Raw genomic sequence first — 19168 nt, forward strand, 5'->3', positions numbered from 1 at the left:
GTATGCCAATTATTTTATATCATTCGGAGCAATACATCAACAATACATCACTGACTATTGGAGTCAGATCCAGAACCATATCATATTCTTGTTTTAGAAGTTATAGCAATATAGCAAATATTCGTAAAATACACATATAGACTGCAATCTAAGTAATATAGTGCTAAAGTCTTTTTTATAGTCTCATTTTTTTGGTCTCTTCTGAACTTAAGATTTGGAAAAAATGTTCTCTATAAAAAAAAAAAAATCTATAGCACTATATTAGATTAATTGCAGTCTATATGTGTATTTTACGAATATTCGCTATATTGCTAAATTTTCTTGTTTTAGAATATGACGAATATTCTAAAAAAAAAAGTTATAGCAATATAGCGAATATTCACAAAATACACATATAGACTGCAATTTCACTAATGTAGTGCTATAATCTTTTTTATAGTCAAATTTTTTTGTCTCTTTTTGCACTTCCGATTTTGCAAAAATTCACCCTATAAAAAATAAATAAATACTATAGCACTATATTAGCTAAATTGTAGTCTATATGTGTATTTTACCAATATTCACTATATTTCTATATATTCTTGTCTTAGAATATGACAAATATTCTAAAAAATGAAGTTATAGCAATATAGCGAATATATTAGTTCTTTAGAATATTCGTCTTTTTTTTTTTCAATGTGTACTATTATTCCACTTTGGCATACTCCTCCCCGACAAGCGTCCCCGTCACCATGGGAACGACTGTGGGTTAGAATATACCATCGGATCTCAGTTTTAACAATCTCAGGGAAAACTCTGCTCCGATGGTATTTTCTAACCCACAGGCGTTCCTATGGTGACGGGGACGCTCGTCGGGGAGGAGTATGCCAAAGTTGATTAACATTAACAGTACACTTTAAAAATAAAAATAAAAAATAATTAAAGTAACGAATATATTCGCTATATTGCTATATTTCTTGAAAGAAGGTTCGGAGGATGGATAGGAGGAACCATTAAATAATGAAAGATATAGTTGCTTTCCATGAAAAAATTTAAAAAATAAGCCAGAAAGGACAGTTATTGTTAAAATGTTGTAAATTGTCATTGTTAAAATGTTATAAAAAATATTTATCTGCCACAGACTTGAAGTGCCCGATCTCGAAAGTTCTAGTAGTCGGAGGAACGCGTCGTGTCGTGTGTAGCTAATTTTGTACTTTTTTTTCTTGTTGTTTAAAAAAAGAATTATTTATTTAAACAACATTTTTTGAAAGTCAAATTGTGTATTTTTTTTTTCATGTTAACCCATTCCTGCTGCACACTTACAATATGATGCTGTCAGAGGTGTCTTGGTTTATTTTTGGTGCTGTCCTGGTCTGGTGGGGGCCCATTCCTGGGAACAAATTCTTGCTGCACACTTTGAACCTGCTACTGGCTGTCGTGCTGAGTTAGGCCGAGCTATGTGTAGGCCTTATACTGGACCCTTAACATCTACCTGCTGATGATGAAGTCTGTCCTGACCCTGATGACTTTAGTGTGGGCCTTATACGCCACCGTTACCGATACTTGCTGTTGTAGGTCTTGACACTGCTGAGTTATGTGTGGGCCTTATACTCCACCGTTACCGATACTTGCTGTTGTAGGTCCTGACACTGCTGAGTTATTGTGTGGGCCGTATACTACAGTGTTACCATGTACCTACTGCTGACTGTTCTGCTGTCTGTCCTGATCAAGATGAATTTGAATCTGGAATAAAGTGGACTTACAACTAACTTATACATTTACTTTTTCTCCATTTCCCTCTCTTTCTTATTGACGCGCTGATGCAGCATTTTCAATTCAAGCATGTCTTTTGCATATTCGTTTTTCAGATCTTCAGATCTTTCCGCACTTGTTCACGACTGAAAAAAATAAAAATAAATAAAAAAGATATTTTAATTACGGTTACTTAAAAGACAATTAGTGCATTGTGTGTAGTATGTTTTTAACCAGTACAGGACCGCCGCACACACAGGATTGCGTCCTGGTGGCGGCCCTGTAATTCCTCTTGGACGCGCTGGTGTGTCCTCTCGCGAGACGCGTGATTTCCTGTGAATGCGTGCACACAGGCGCGCACGTTCACAGGATCGGCAGGTAAACGAGTGCATCTACAGCCTGCCAGCGGCGATCATTCACTGGCAGGCTGTAGATGCGATTTTTTTAACCCCTAAAAGGTATATTAGATGCTGTTTTCATAACAGCGTCTAATATACCTGGTCCTCTGGTGGTCCCTTTTGCTTGGATCCACCTCCAGAGGACACAGGAAGCTCTGTAAAGTAGAACCAAGCACCACTACACTACACCCCCCCTTGTCACTTATTAACCCCTTATTAACCCCTGATCACCCCATAATAGACTACATCTCACGCTTTAGGGCCTCTAGAATGCCCGGGCAGTATAAATACCCCACAAGTGACCCCATTTTGGAAAGAAGACACCCCAAGATATTCCGTGAGGGGTATGGTTAGTTCATGTAACATTTAATTTTTTGTCTCAAGTTAGTGGAATATGAGACTTTGTAAAAAAAATAAAAGAAAAATCATTTCCCTCTAACTTGTGACAAAAAATAAAAACTTCCATGAACTCGCAATTCCCATCAGCGAATACCTTAGGGTGTGTACTTTCCGAAATGGGGTCATTTGTGGGGTGTTTCTACTGTCTGGGCATTGTAGAACCTCAGAAAACATGACAGGTGCTCAGAAAGTCAGAGCTGCTTCAAAATGCGGAAATTCACATTTTTGCACTATAGTTTGTAAACGCTATAACTTTTACCCAAACCAATAAATATACACTTATTGCATTTTTTTAATCAAAGACATGTATAACAATAAATTTAGATAAAAATTTATGTAGAAATGTAATTTTAATTGAAACATTTTACAACCGAAAGTGAAAAATTTAGTTTTTTTGCAAAGATGTCGGTAAAATTTGATTAATATCAAAAAAAGTAAAAATGTCAGCAGCAATGAAATACCACCAAATGAAAGCTCTATTAGTGAGAAGAAAAGGAGGTAAAATTAATTTGGGTGGTAAGTTGTATGACCGAGCAATAAACCGTGAAAGTAGTGTAGTGCAGAATAGCAAAAAGTGGTCTGGTCATTAAAGGGGTTTTAATGTAGGGTTGAAGTGGTTAAACACTGCCTATTTACATCTAAATACAATAACTATAGATATTTACGTTAATTATATTTTGGTTTTCTTAGTGATAGTTCGGATAGAGTATAATGTTATTCATTTGGTTAGTTAATAGTTTTGAGTGAGTATGTCACTTTTTTTATTTTCCTATTACACTAGTTTATGTACTACACTAATTTATATACCAAATTATAGTAATGTGTGCACATATTTACCCTCCTGGCGGGGGGTGTAGACCACCTCTTCCTCCTCTTCTGGAGCTGGGGAGCAGAATCTGGTGGCCGGAAAGGTCCGGCCTCCTCCTCTGTCGCCTCTGTCTCGCCAACATTCGAAATTCGATATTCGAAAAAACTAATGTAGATTGTAAAATCAATCATTTCAGCTAATATAGTGGTATAATCTTCTTTGTCTAATAGTTGTAAATTTTTTCTCTTCTGAACTTCAGATAAAAAAAAAAATAAGACTTAAAAAAAGATTATAGCACTATATTAGCTAAATTGCTATATGTTTGTATTTTACGAATATTCGCTAAATTGCTATATATTCTTGTTTTAGAATATGACGAATATTCTAAAAACTAATATATAACAATATAGCGAATATATTCATTATTTAGAATATGCGTCAAATTTTTTTGCAATATGAAAAAATTATTCCTTCCAGCTTAATTTGCTTGTGGGCCAATGACTCATTAACTCACAAGCAAGAAGCAGTGAGGGATCATGTTTTCAGATGTTTAAAATTCACGAATATTTGATATAGTGAATATATAGCACTATATTGGAAATATTTGCAAATTCTCGAAGTTGCGATATTCACAAAAAAAATTGTTATTTGAATATTCGCGCTCAACACTTTTGGCAGACTGTTGTCCTGCTACAGTTTGGACAGGGAAGCGGTGGCGGTTGGAGAGCTTTGGAAGTGGCTGGCAATGCTACGTACCCTTAGCATGATGTCGCTCAACCTTGGGTATGTGCGTAGGAACTTCTGTACCACAAGGTTGAGGACATGTGCCATGCAGGGTACGTGTGTGAGACTGCCAGCATGGAGTGCACCGAGGAGGTTGCTGCCGTTGTCACAGACAACCATACCTGCCTGGGGCCTTCGGGTGTCAGCTACTTGTGGACCTGAGTCTGGAGGGCAGCCAGAACATCAGGTCCAGTGTGTCTCAGTTCCCCTAAGCTCACAAGCTGGAGCAAGGCCTGGCAGCAGACCTGCCCCACAATTGCATAGCTACGGGGACGCTTGCTGGGGGGTAGAGCAGCAGTTCTCCCCTGGACACCCTGGGGCGGCAAAACTGGCTAAACTTTATTAGGTTGGGGACAATGGGTCAAAACTGAAAAAAAATAGACACAAAAACCTAAATCAATAACACTAAAACACAGGCAAAAAAAAAAAAAAAATATATATATATATATATATATATATATACACATATATATATATTTTATTTTTTGTTTTGTTTTTCAAAGACAAAAGACGCACACAATAATCCCTCCCTAACAAATGAAACCCTAAAACTGTAACACTAAAACACTGGCACATCCTTATTTTATTAATATTTTTTTTAAAAGACGCACACAATGATCTCTCCCTAAAAAATGAAACATATAAGTGAATGGGGCTGTGTGAAAATCGTAAGCATCCGCAAGCTAGTGCAGATGCAGTGTGATTTTCACGCATGGTTGCTAGGAGATGATCAGGATGGGTACCCGATCATTATTATTTTCCCTTATAACATGGTTATAATGGAAAATAATAGCTTTCTAATACAGAATGCTTAGTAAAATAGGGCTGGAGGGGGTTAAAAAATAGATATAATAATAAAAAATAATAATTTACTTCACCTTAATCTACTTGTTCGCGCAGCCCGGCTTCTCTTCTTTCTTCTTCTTTGCTGTGCAGGAGGAAAAGGACCTGTGGTGACGTCACTGCGCTCATCACATGGTCCATCACATGATCCATCCCATTAAAATGTTTTGCACTCACGCAGAAAAATCACACATTTTCCCGCGACACACCCGCATCTTATCCGTCCCAAATCTATGACGCCCGTGTGAAAGAGGCCTAAAACTGTAACACTAAAACACCGGCAAATACTTATTTTTTTTTCAAAAGACGCACACAATAATCCCTCCCTAACAAACGAAACACTAAAACTGTAACACTAAAACACAGGCAAAGATTAGTATTTTTACAGACAAAAGACACTAGCACACAAAACCCTAAAACACAGAAAAACACCTTTTTTTTTTCACAGACTAAACAGACAGCAAAAGACTGCACTATACTATATCTCTATCTAACCTACACTACACCCTGCACTGGACCCTATCAGCTACACTATTAACTAATAGTGATGAGCGGAAGGGGCAATATTCAAATTTGTGATATTTCGCAAATATTTAGGTGAATATTCACAAATTCGAGAATTTGTTATCTCCAGTCATTATTTTCTTGGAAATTGAAAATTTGCAATAAAAATTTGCATTACGGAAAATTTACATTACGAAAATTTGCATCAAAACTACTCCTAAAGTCAAAGATATTGCAGCCTTCTCATTGGCCCACAAGCTAGAAGCAGGGAGGGATCATGTGATCATCTACCACTAACTATCTGGACTATATATATGACTGAGCTAACTAATGTACATAACACCCTACACTAGAATTTATCAGCTACACTAACTATCATAGGTAGATAGTTACCACTAAATATCTGGATTACATATGAGTATGAGGTATCAGAAGTACTCAAATTCAAATTCACCACAGCACAATTGTCACACTCCTCTCTCTCTCTCTCTCTCTCTCTCACAACTGCATGAAACAGCACAAAATGGCTGCTAGAAATTTTCTTATATAATAAGGGGTAGGCAACTTTCTTAATGGTTGCTAGGGAAGTTGCTAAGCTATGACAGAAATATTGCTGCCTTCTAATTTCCCCACAAGCTAGAAGCAGGGAGGGATCAAGTATATTGTGAAAAAAAGAAAAAAAATATTCGAAATTGAAGATTATGCTAGCGCTAGTGTACTTATAATCTTAATTTTAGTAATGACGGGAGGCGAGTATTTTGCATTAAACTCTCTTTACTTACTCCACATAGCAGTAAAGAAACAGTTAAAACAGTAACCAATCAAAATGCAATAGGAGGTAATATATTCTGAGCCGTGAGACTCCTCCTCCTCTTTCGCATGCGACATCAGAAAAAACTGGACAAACTAAAGTCAATGTCTCTCAAACCACGAACTACCGAACAAATTCCTTGTCCTGTAGCTGTAAGGCATGAAGAAAATCCGGAATGAACTGTAACCGGTATCAAAAGACCTTCTGTCCGCACTCAGATCTCCGTGGGACGAAGTCCGATCGACACAAAGAAAACTCCCTGAAGTTGGACCGGAAACCTCAAGCATTTATACTGAAAAATAACGTGAAATGGGTTAGGAACCGAAACTGAACCTGCTTGCAGGCATGACCCACATAAAATGACAGTAAATGACATCACTTAAAAGAATCTTGGCTGCTAAAACGCAAAAGGGAATGAAACCATATACTTACCCACGAGCACTTACCAAGGGTGGGAAAGAGGTGGGAAAATACTCGCCTCCCGCCATTACTAAAATTAAGATTATAAGTACACTAGCGCTAGCATAATCTTCAATTTTACCACATGACAGGAGGCTTCATATTTTGCATTTTTAACACTGATTCACAAGACACATAGCCGCCCCCGTGCTTGGACGAAAGTAGAATGTCCGGAAGGTAGACTCTCTCGACCAGTCCGCCGAATGTAGGATGTCTGTCAGAGAAGCGCCTGCCGAGAAGGCCGAGGAAACAGCCGCCCCACGAACTGAATGTGCCCCAAAACAGGGGTCCACCCCCGCCAGAGACAGAAGCCACCGTATCCACCTGGCGAGTGTAGTAGTCGAGACGGGAACGTGAGGCCTAACGTAGGACACCAAAAGCTGTCCCGAGGCAGAAGCTCGAAGCGCGGAAGTGACCTCTACGTACCGAGTAAGGGTAGAAACGACACAAAGTTGCGGTTCTGAGGCAAAGAAGGGATAAAAGACCGACGTAGAGTTGGACTTGGTACGTCTAGACACCCGAAAGGTAACTCCCTCCGGAGAGACCGAAAAGGCGTCGACGTCGAAAGCCCGTACGTCCGAAACTCGACGAAAGGAAACGAGGCAAAGTAACAAAGTCAACTTGGCCGACAGTTGTCTTAGAGAGAGGTAGGTATTAGTCGGCCAATCTCTCAGAAACTGAAGAACCAAGGCCACATCCCAGAGACGAGAATATCTGGGGCCCGGAGGTCTCTGCAACCTTATACCCCTAAGTAAACGGCAAACAAGTGGATCCCTACCGATTGGGATACCAAGAGAGGGAACGTGCGCCGCCGAAATAGCGGAGCGCACCACGTTGAGAGAACGATAGGAGCGGCCCAAAGAGAATAAATGTGACAGAAAATTTAATATGGCGGTCACAGGTGCCGTAAATGGATCGAAGTCCCGTTCACAGCACCAAGAGGACCAGGAATCCCAAGCTGATAAGTAACATCTTCTAGTTCCAGGAGCCCAGGAGTCCCATATGAGGTCTCTAGCTGCCTGCGATAAATCGCTGGTCTGCCAGGCTCCCCGGAAAGAGCCCAAGCCACCAGAAGGAGACGGCCCTCGAGTACCAGGGGATGCGGATTCCCTTATGGGTCCGTGAGGAGCATCGGGAAAGACGGTAGAAGCAACGGATCGATGTAGGAGAGCTCCAGAAGGTCCGGGAACCACGGTTGACTCCGCCAAAGCGGAGCGACGAGCAGGAGAGAAATGCGTTGATTCCTCAGGAATTGAATTGTCCGTGCGATCATGCTGAAAGGGGGAAAGGCGTACGCTCCCTTGGCTGGCCACTGTTGGAGAAACGCGTCCACCGCTAAACTCTCCGGATCCGGTAGCCAGCTGAAGTAGGCCGGAGTCTGCCTGTTGTTGCGGGAAGCGAATAGGTCCAGTCGGAAGGGGCCCCTCCTGACCGAGAGTCGTTGAAAGACCTGAGGATCCAATCTCCAGTCGCTGCTGTCCCTCCAGTGACGTGAGAACCAGTCTGCCGTCAGATTCGTCTCCCCCGGAAGGTATTCCACCCTGAGTGAAATGTTGCGGGGAAGGCAGAAGTCGAAGATCTCCTTCGTCACCTCCGACAGTAGTCGGGAACGGGCTCCGCCCAGGCGGTTGATATAGCGGACCGCCGAGATGTTGTCCATCCGCAAGAGAATACAGCAATGTGACTTGTCCTTCGCCAGACTGCGGATAGCGAACGACCCCGCCAACAGTTCCAGGCAGTTGATGTGGAGAAGACTCTCTTGAGCGGTCCAGGCGCCTCCTGTTGATCTGCCTCCGCCCGTCGCGCCCCAGCCCCAAAGGCTGGCGTCCGACTCCAAAACGACTTCGGGAGAGCTCCCGAAGATGGCTCGGCCGTTCCAAGCCTCCATGCTGTCTAGCCACCATCTGAATTCCTCCCTGACCTTTTCCGTTATCGGGATCGATTGATCGTAGGAAGGATTCCGATGGAGAAAGTAGGTCTTCAGACGTTGCATCGCCCTGTAGTGGAGCGGTCCCGGGAAAATGGCCTGAATGGAAGCGGATAGTAGACCTACGATCCGAGCCAGAGTACAGAGTGGAATGGAGAAGCAGCGGATGACTCTGCGCAATTCCTTCTTGATAGCCGCGATCTTCGTCGCTGGTAAGCGTAGTGTGCTGGACCTGGAGTCTATCTCGAATCCCAGAAACTGGACAGTCTGAGTCGGGGACAACTCTGACTTCAAGAAGTTCACCACGAACCCCAGGGAGGTCAGGAAGTCGACGGTAAAACGTGTGTGCCGAGTCAGTCCGGACCTGTCGTTGCAAAACAGAAGCAGGTCGTCCAGGTATATAATGCACCGAATCCTTTGAGCACGAAGATGTGCGACCACAGGCTTCAGCAACTTGGTGAAACACCACGGGGCTGAACTGAGGCCGAAAGGGAGGCACGTGAACTGCCACGGTCGACCTTGCCACAGGAATCTGAGGAAACGTCGGCAGGTCAAGTGGACCGGTACCGACAAGTACGCGTCTTTGAGGTCCAGTCTCGTGAACCAATCTCCGTCTCGAAGGAGGTCCCTCAGAAGGTGTATGCCCTCCATCTTGAAGTGCCTGTATCGCACGTAGGAGTTGAGCTTTTTTAAATTTAAGACTGGTCTGAAATCCCCGGTCTTTTTCTTCACCAGGAAAAGATTGCTGAAAAAGCCTCCCTGATCGTGTGCGGGCTCCACCGCACCTTTGGAGTGGAGGTCTAGTAGCTCGTTTGCTATCAACCTGTAGTCCTCTGCGGAGCAGAGAAAAGGATGCGGCAGGATCGACTGGTCTGGACGTCCCACGAAGTCTATGACGTAACCCTGTACCGTCTGGAGTATCCATGCGTCCGACGATATAGCCTCCCAGTTCTGAAAACAAAGGGAAATACGACCTGCTGTATGAGTGAGAAGAGGTTCCTGCAACAGGTGACGACTTACCGGTGGAGTTGAAGCGAGCCCTGCCCCGGGCACGTGATCCACGACCTCTGTCGGCTCCTCTGGTGAAGGAGAAAGGCTGTCTATAGCCTGCTTCTGGGTAGAACGGTTGAGGCCTTTGAGAACTGGGGCCCGAAGGCCAGAATCGGCTGGCTGCTCGGCCCCTGTGGCGGCCAGCCCTTCCAAAAACACCCCTTTGGGAGTTGGCTCGGAAGACCCGCTTCATTGAGGTCTGTGCTTTGTTAAGCGAGGTAAAGACATTCACATGTCTATTGAGCTCCTTCAGAAAAGTCTCACCAAATAGCTTGCCCTGTGCCAGAGGTCCTAGTTCTTTGGTGCCCAATTCCACCAATTTTCCGTCAAGACGGAGTAATGCTGCTTTCCTCCTCTCAGAAGAGAGGGCTACGTTGGCGTTGCCTACAAAGCAGAAGCACCGTTGTGCCCATTCTCTAATGTCGTGAGCCCATTCACGAACCATATTAGCGTCAAACTCCTCTGATCGCGCTAGGGCATCATCCGCCAAATACAAAATGCGGGAAAGTGGACCAATGGAGTCCAACAGCTTATCCTGTACGCCGTGGAATGCCTTCTCAACCCCTTTGCGAGGGTCCCGACCACCCCTAGACATAAAGGTGGTCATGATCTGGTCGAACTCCGGAGTTTGCGCCACGAAGTCGGGTAACAGAGGGCGAGGGCATTCGGATCGTAAACGGTTGCGAACCGTTTTGTCCATAGGTTTGCGTAGCCATAGGTGCATAAACTTTGCGAGGTGATCCGGAGGCATCCAGTCCCCAGAACGTGGATGACGGATGTTTCTCGGATCGAAGAGACGTTGGCCGGAGGGGTCCAGGATGGTTTCCTCATCCTCCAGCGGTGGCGCCGAGTCGTCGGGTAGCTGGGCGGTTTCGAGAAAGGTGCCCCTTTGGTCACCGGAAAACACGCCCTCATCTGAGCCCCAGGCGTCCTCCGGAACGTCGGAGTCCGCGGCCTGCCACGAGTCCAGAATATTCATGGACGGAGAAAGCTTATCCTCCTCGTCCGAGGAGTAGTGATGTTCAGGCGAGGGAGCGAGAGGAGACGGTTTGTCGCGCTTGGCGGGGGCCTTGCCCCTGTCCGGATTGGCAGAGCCCTTCTCTCCTTTCCAATGGCTTTTTTGTGGCCGAGTGTCGGCACGAACCTGTGACCCCGAAGCCTCGGAATCGTAGTCCTGTTGCTGGACCACAGCGAGGTCATCTGGCCCATCAGCCGCCGTCATAATCCTGGAGAAAGCCTTCTCCATCGAGGCAGCAACTGCCTCATTAATCATGGCCTGAAGATGTGCAGCGTTCTGGTCCATTGTCCAACAGCACCCTGGCACAGGGTAGTATAAAGTATATATAGAGATGGTACCAGCAGTACCTATAACCCCAGCAGGGTAAATTGGGATTTTTGTACTGGGCAGCACCCAGGAATAGAGGATGTATGTCTGACACCTCTGTAGCAGCAGCAAGATCGGGGCGACACCCCAAAGCCCAGGGAATGAACCCTGCAGTGATGAGGCCTGGACAAACGGCCACAGAATTTGAGAGCCCTGCCTGGTCGTCTGACAGGCTTATGCGATCCGAGCTGTGAAGGAGGAGAGACACAGTGAGGGCTCTGACACGGAGCACAAAAGCAAATAGTATGACGGCAGGGTTGTAATGGACTTACCGCAAAAACCGAGCGCGGTGGAAATGGAGTCTCGGATATCCAAAATGGCGGCCACAGTTCTCGCGAGACGCGAGCGTAATTGCCGTTGCTGACGCCTGAGGAGAGGATCCTGCGAGCGGCAGCCGAGAATGCGAGGCGAAAAACCGCGACGCGATATTACGTTACCCCTCACCCTAATCCTGGGGGGGGGGGGGGGTTGGGGGGGGGTGCTAGTAAATAAATAAATTGGCTAGTAAAGTGAGAAGGCCAGACAGGGACGGGAGACCAACTGAGGAGAAAAAATTTCGCCGGAGCCACAAACTCCTCAGAATATAGCGGTAGGCATTAAATATTACCACAAGGATAGAAAGAAAAACACTATAATGGAAATACTTAACCCCCAAAACCTTATAACTGGGAGAGCAGAAACTCTGACCTGTCTGTTTGATGGAGCAGTAAAGAAAGAGGAGGAGGAGTCTCACGGCTCAGAATATATTACCTCCTATTGCATTTTGATTGGTTACTGTTTTAACTGTTTCTTTACTGCTATGTGGAGTAAGTAAAGAGAGTTTAATGCAAAATATGAAGCCTCCTGTCATGTGGTAAAATTACAAACATATAGCGCTATATTCTAAATAGTCGCAAATTCTCGAAGTGCCGATATTCGTGATTACATTTTGTGCGGACAGTGGCATTAGCTGTGCCTTCATCTATTGTGTAAAGTGTGCACATCCAAAAATTATCTGTCACATCCAGTGTACTTTTTCTGTAGACGGTGTCCGCTGCGGACAGTGACATTACATACTATATCACATACATCTATATATATATATAGATACATATACTATATCACATACATATATATCACATACTGCATTACAGTGTGGTACTCCGGCTGCTCTTCTGAGGACAAGAAGACCCTCAAGTGTATCATCAGAATGGCTGGCAGAATCACTGGTACTCAGCTACCATCACTGGATGTCATCTTCACTGCTCGCTGCAGCAACAGGGCAAAAATTATCTACGGGTATCCAACTCACCCCGGCCACAGCCTTTTCACACTAGGCGTCTTAGAGCCCTACATGCCCGCACAACTAGGCTGAAGAACAGCTTTTACCCCAAAGCAATAAGTCTCCTAAACGCTCGGAGATTATTGTCCCTTTCTAGGATAGAAACTACCACAGACTGAAAGTGACTGCTGTATTCATGACCCCATGATGACCTCTTGTCTGCAGTGGTGTCTGAATCAGTATGTATATATACTCACAAGCAGTTCCTACTTTGCTCTTGCTATATATATGCTGTGAACTGTGAATAGCAATGCCTTCTAGTGCAATGTTTTGTTTTTTTCTAGTGTAGTGCTTTAGTTTAAATGTCAGTTCTTGTTCCTCTGTCCATGGCATCTAGGATTGCTCCAAACAACATTTCATTGTATTGTACATTGTATTACATTGTATTGTACAGTGACAATAAAGGCAAGTGTGCGCATCCAAAAAATATCTGTGACATCCAGTGTACTTTTTCCTTAGACAGTGTCCGCTGCGGACAGTGACATTAGCTTTGCCATGTCTCCTGTGTAAAGTGTGTGCATCTAAGTATAATCCAGTATAATTTTTCTGTAAACTGTGTCCGTTTCTGACAGTGACATTACCAGGGCCACATCTGCAGTGTAACGTGTGCGCTTCAAAAATGTATCTGTGACATACAGTGTTCTTTTTCAACAGACGGTGTCCATTTCTGAATGTGACATTACCAGGGCCACATCTAAAGTGTAAAGTGTGCGCTTCAAAAATGTATCTGTGACATACAGTGTACTTTTTTTGCGTAGACGCTGCGAAAAAGTGACATTACCGGTAGTATCTCTCCTGTATAACGTTTCCTCATCCCAAATACCTGTGACATTCCCTGTAATTTTTCGTTAGCCTCTGGTGACAGCATTGACATTATCTGCGGGATATCTCCTGTGTGATGTTTCCCCATCCCAAATATCTTTTTAAATTTGTTTGTGCATAAACTTCCAAATCCTACGCTACTATACGTGTGACAGAATTTCAATCATATATAACATTTAATATGAAGAAGCAAAGCAGTAAGGGACGGCGCAGTGGCCGTGATGCTGATGGTGCACGCGGAGGCTGTGGCCCTGGGTGCGGTGAAGCTGACAGAGCACAAGAAAAACAATCATCCATAATACCTAGCTTCATGTCCCAGTTTACAGGGCGGCACAGGACACCACTCTTGAAGTCAGACCAGTGGGACCAGGTGGTCGGTTGGATTGCAGCAGATAATGCTTCCATTTGGTTAAGCACCACCCTGTATTCCACCAAGTTCAGTCTCAGTAGCCAAGAGTCTGCTCAATCCAATCCTCACCCTGATCCTCCTTCCTCCCACCATGGAGAGTCTGGGCAAACAAGTGATCCCACACTCGGATATTCTGAGGAGCTCTATTCAGCACCATTCCTTGATTTGGCCCTCTCGCCAAGCACACTTGAAGAGGAACAGATCTTGTGCCCTGATTTCTAAACTCTTAAGTATCCACAATCACAATAAGATGACAGTGGGAAACGGCATTTACTGTTTAATGAGGAGGATGACGATGAGACACAGTTGCCAATAAATCAACGGCAATTACTGTCTAAAGAGGTTGATGAAGAGGATGAGACACAGTTGTCAATTACTGAGGTAGTGGTTAGGTCAACAAGTCAGGAGGATGAGCAGAGTGAGGAAGTGCAAGAGGAAGTGGTGGACAATGATGTCACTGACCCAACCTGGGAAGGTGGAAAGCCTAGCGAGGACAGCAATACAGAGGGGGAGGAATCTGCTGCAATGCAACAGGCTGGAAGAGGCAGTGGGGTGGCAAAAGGGAAAAGGCGGGCCACGCCAAACAGGCTCGCAACTGTATGCCGGAGCATCCCCTTGCCTCAGTCTCCCTTCCCAAGGGGTAGGTGTTTCACAGTCGGGCACTTTTTTTTAGGAAAGCGTGGACGACAAAAGAATTGTAATTTTCAACCTGTGCCATACAAAAATGATCTGGGGCATGAACACTAGCAACCTCACCACCACCAGCATGATCTGCCACATAGCATCAAAGCACTGTAATAGGTGGACCGAACGCCTGGGTCCACAATCTGTGACTGCGGGTCACACAACTGCCTCCTCTTCCCCTGTGTTATGTGTTTGCCAATTCACTGTTCAAGACGCAGGCCCCGATGCCTCCCGCCATGCACCTGGACCTTCGCAAGCACCATCAAGCAACCACATCCACTTCCGTGCCCCAACGCAGCGTACAAATGTCCTTATCCCAGGCATTTGAATGCAAGCACAAATGCCCAGTCTCCCACCCACAGGCCATAGCACTAAAGCACAGCTTTCCAAATTACTGGCCTTGGAAATGTTGTGATCTAGGCTTGTAGATACTGAGGCCTTCCGCAGCCTAATGTCGGCAGCCGTCCAGACGCCACTATTTTTCAAGGTGTGCCGTGCCTACCTTACACCAACATGTGTCCCATAACAATACACGTGCCCTGACCAAAGCAGTTACTGGGAAGGTCCACTTAACCACGGACACATGGACAAGTGCATTTGGCTAGGGATGCTACATTTTCCTGATGGTGAATGTTGTCGAGGCCGGGAGCGAGTCGTACCCTGGGATGGGATAGGTGCTACTGACGCCAAGGATTGCGGGCCCTACGTCAATCAGGGTTTCCGCCAGCACATACATTAGTGGCTCCAACCCCCACTGCATCCACTTCCACGTTCTCCTCCTCTGCATCCACTTCCACCTCCGAATTATCTGTGTGCAGCACCAGTCAGTCATCAGTCGGTAGCTGGAAGCAGTGTAGCACTGCAGTGGGGAAGCAGCAACAGGCCCTGCTGAAGCTTATATACTTAGGGGACAAACACCACACCACTAGCTCATGTCTTAAAATTAGTGGTTCAGTGGTTTCTCAAAACCTACCCCAATTTTCCTGAGCTACTGGTGAAGGTATGCCACGTGTGTGCACATTTCCGCAAGTCATCAACAGCTTCAGCTGGTCTGTCAATGCTGCAGCAGCACTTGAAATTGCCAGCTGTTGTGCAACGTGAGCACGCGCTGGAACTCAACATTCCACATGTTGGCCAGGCTTTGTGAGCAGTAGTGGAATACCAGCTACAACATGGTTATCACCTTTCCAGTCAGCTCCCATTATTCACAAGTGAGGAGTGGGCATGGTTGTCTGACCTCTGTTAGGTTTTAAGAAATGAGGAATCAATACAGATGGTGATCGGCGATCACGCTATTATCAGCGTAACCATCCCACTTCTGTGTCTACTCAAACGCTCACTGCTCACAATGAAGAAGGACATGTGGAACAGGTGGAAACTGTGGAAGACATAACACAGGGTTATAGCCAGACCACCCTCAGTTCTTCTTCTCAGCGCAAATTGGACGATGAAGAGGAGGAAGAGGAGCAGGAGACAGTTGCCTTCTCTACAGAGGGTAGTACCCATGTAAGATCTGTTCAGCCTGGGTGGGCAGAAGAGGAGGAAGAGGATGAGAAGATTGAGAGCAATCCTCCTGATGACTGACAGACAAGTCTCACCTGTTGGTACTCTGGCACACATGGCTGCCTTTCCTGCGACCCGTGAGTTATACGCATTTTAAACAACACAAATTACCCCCACTACAAAGATAACTTCTCATCTCTCATTCCTCTGGTGGAGAGGACGAGCCAAACAACAATACCAGAAGATATTTGTTGAAAAATTGATCCACAAATTACCATCTGACAATGCTGGTGGCAGAGTCCGTAGTTCCTTGGCCAACCAAGGATTGGAGACAAGGGGAACACAGAGCAGTACCAACAGAGGCAGGGCAACACTCTCCAAAGCCTGGGACAGTTTCATGACACCCCGTCAGCACCCTCACCCTGATGCACAGCCTAGTGTCACAAGGAGAGAACATTTTTGGAAGATGGTGAAGGAGTACATAGCAGACCGTGTCAGCGTCCTCAATGATCTCTCAGTGCCTTACAACTATTGGGTGTCCAAGCTGTAAACGTGGAACAAACTCTACACTTTGGAGGTGCTGGCCTGCCCTGCCACCAGCGTTTTGTCTGAGCGTGTATTTAGTGCTGCTTGTGGCATTATAACAGATAAGCGTATCAGCCTGTCCACTGAAAATGCTGACAGGTTGACTCTTATAAAAATGAGCAAGGCCTGGATTGACCATGACTTCTCTACTCCACCAGAGGAAAGAAGCTGAACATAAAGGCACTTTAAATGTGGCTTTTATGGTGTATTGACTACACTGCATTCCTATGCCTTCTACCACAAACAAGGGTATATGGTTGAATCTTCCTTTTCTCATCCTTCTCCTCCTCTTCCATCATATCAACATGCTTATTTGTCGCATATAATGCCCTTGCATATAATGTTTTACAGGGTCAGCTCAGCTTCAGGCCCTCACATATAATTTTTTAGAGGGTCAGCTCACCAGAAGGCCCTCATCTACAATGTTTTACAGGGTTAGCTCACCAGTAGGCCCTCGCATATAATTTTTGAAAGGGTCAGCTCACCAGCATACCATCACCTACAATGTTTTACAGGGTCAGCTCACCAGCAGGCCCTCACATATCATTTTTTAGACGGTCAACTCACCAGCAAGCCCGCACCTAAACTCTTTTACAGGTTCAGCTCACCTGCAGGCCCGCACCTAAAATCTCTTACAGGGTCAGCACACCAGCAGCCCCTCGCATATCATTTTTTAGACGGTCAACTCACCAGCAGGCCCACACCTAAACTCTTTTAAAGGTTCAGCTCACCTGCAGGCCCGCACCTAAAATCTCTTACAGGGTCAGCTCACCAGCAGGCCCTCGCATATAATGTTTTGCAGGGTCAGCTCATAAGCTAGCCCTCGCATATAATTTTTTACAGGGTCAGCTCACAATCAGGCCTTCACCTACAAACTTTTAGATGGTCAGCTCACCAGCAGGCCCTCATCTACAATCTTTTATAGGGTCATCTCACCAGCAGGCCCTCACCTACAATCATTTACAGGGTCAGCTCACCTGCAGGCCCTCGCATATGATTTTTTAGAGGGTCAGCCCACCAGCAGGCCCTCACCTACAAGTCCAGCCTCACTATCCAAGAGTCTGAACAGCACAATCCTCACCGCCGTGGGTCGCGTAATTAGTTAGGAGTCTCATTCGTTATCGGAATTAACCAGACAAATCGCTCCACCAACTAAGAACGTGCATGCACCACCACCCACATAATCGAGAAAGAGCTATCAATCTGTCAATCCTTTCCGTGTCTGGGCCTGGCGAGGTTTCCCGTGTTGAGTCAAATTAAGCTGCAGGCTCCACTCCTGGTGGTGCCCTTACATCAATTCCTTTAAGTTTCAGCTTTGCAACCATTCTCCCCCCGGAACCCAAAAACTTTGGTTTCTCAGAAGTTGCTCGGCAGGTCATAGGATTAATGTCGCCGGATCGCCAATCGGCATCGTTTATGGTCAGAACTACGACGGTGTCTGCTCGTCTTCGAACCTCCAAATTTTGTTTTTGATTAATAAAAACATTTATGGCAAATGCTTTTGCTTTGGTTCGTCTTGCGCCGGTCCATGAATTTCACCTCTAGCGGTGTAATACAGATGCCCCCGGCCGTCCCTCTTAATCATGGCCCCAGTTCCAAAAACCAACCAAATAGAATCTGAGTCCTATTCCATTATTCCTAGCTAAAGTATTCAGGTGACCCGGCCTACTTTCAACACTGTACATTTTTTCAATGGTCAGCTAAGCAGCAGGCCCTTAACCATAATGTTTTAGAGGGTCAGCTCAGCAGCAGGCCCTCAACCATATTTTTTTGTTGTTGTTCAGCTCAGCAGCAGACCATCACCCATAATGTTTTAGAGGGTCAGCTCAGCAGCAAGCCCTCGCCCCTAATGTTTTAGATGGTCAGATCAGCAAACCCTTTCTCCAAATGTTTTAGAGGGTCACCAGCAGGCCATCAATCAGAATTTTTCAAGGGTGTGTATGATGACCTCCTTTATGTGTAAAAAAGGGTGTATTGGAGTGCCGTTTCCTTGTAATTTTTGGCAGCCCTTTCACTTAGTGCATGGGCTTTATGAGTATTGGAGTCCCACTACATGAACAATTGTATCACAATGTGAATGAGGCCTTCTTTTATGTGATATGCAGGTTGTATCGGAGTGCCTCTTTCTTATAATTTTTGGCAGCACTTGCACTTTATACACAAGTAAATATATAGGAAATAATGTTTCCTCTAAATTAGATTTTTTTTCTTTGGTTTTGTGCGCATTATTGTCAGTCTGTAAAAGTGGCACACTACTCGGACAAATACCAGTGACAGGTGAACCTTGTCCGGAGGCAAAAAAATATATATATATCCAAGGAATATACTAGATGGATCCCACCAGACGTGATTCAAGAAAACAGAAAACACTACAAAAGGCGCCACTCCCAAGGATGTAAAAAGGGATAAGTGAAACAAATGATGATGTTAGAATAATAAAAACTATAAGATAATATATGGTAATAAAATAAAAATTATTATTATAAGGTACTCTCCTAAGAAGAGATTCCTATGGATGAGAGTGGTAGTACTCACTTCACAGGGGGGGGGTAGTCACAGGATAAAGCTCAAGACACCCGTGACCAACTGCCCCCCTCGCCGGGATCTCATGTCAGATGATACCAATTGATGGCAGCCAACAGCAAGGCTTCTGATCAATGCAGTTTATTACAATAAATTAGCCCAACGCGTTTCGGAGGTCTTATAATCCTCCTTCTTCAGGGGTATTATTTTATTACCATATATTA

The sequence above is a fragment of the Bufo gargarizans genome, chromosome 9 (assembly GCF_014858855.1).
Source record: "Bufo gargarizans isolate SCDJY-AF-19 chromosome 9, ASM1485885v1, whole genome shotgun sequence".
NCBI lineage: Eukaryota > Metazoa > Chordata > Amphibia > Anura > Bufonidae > Bufo > Bufo gargarizans.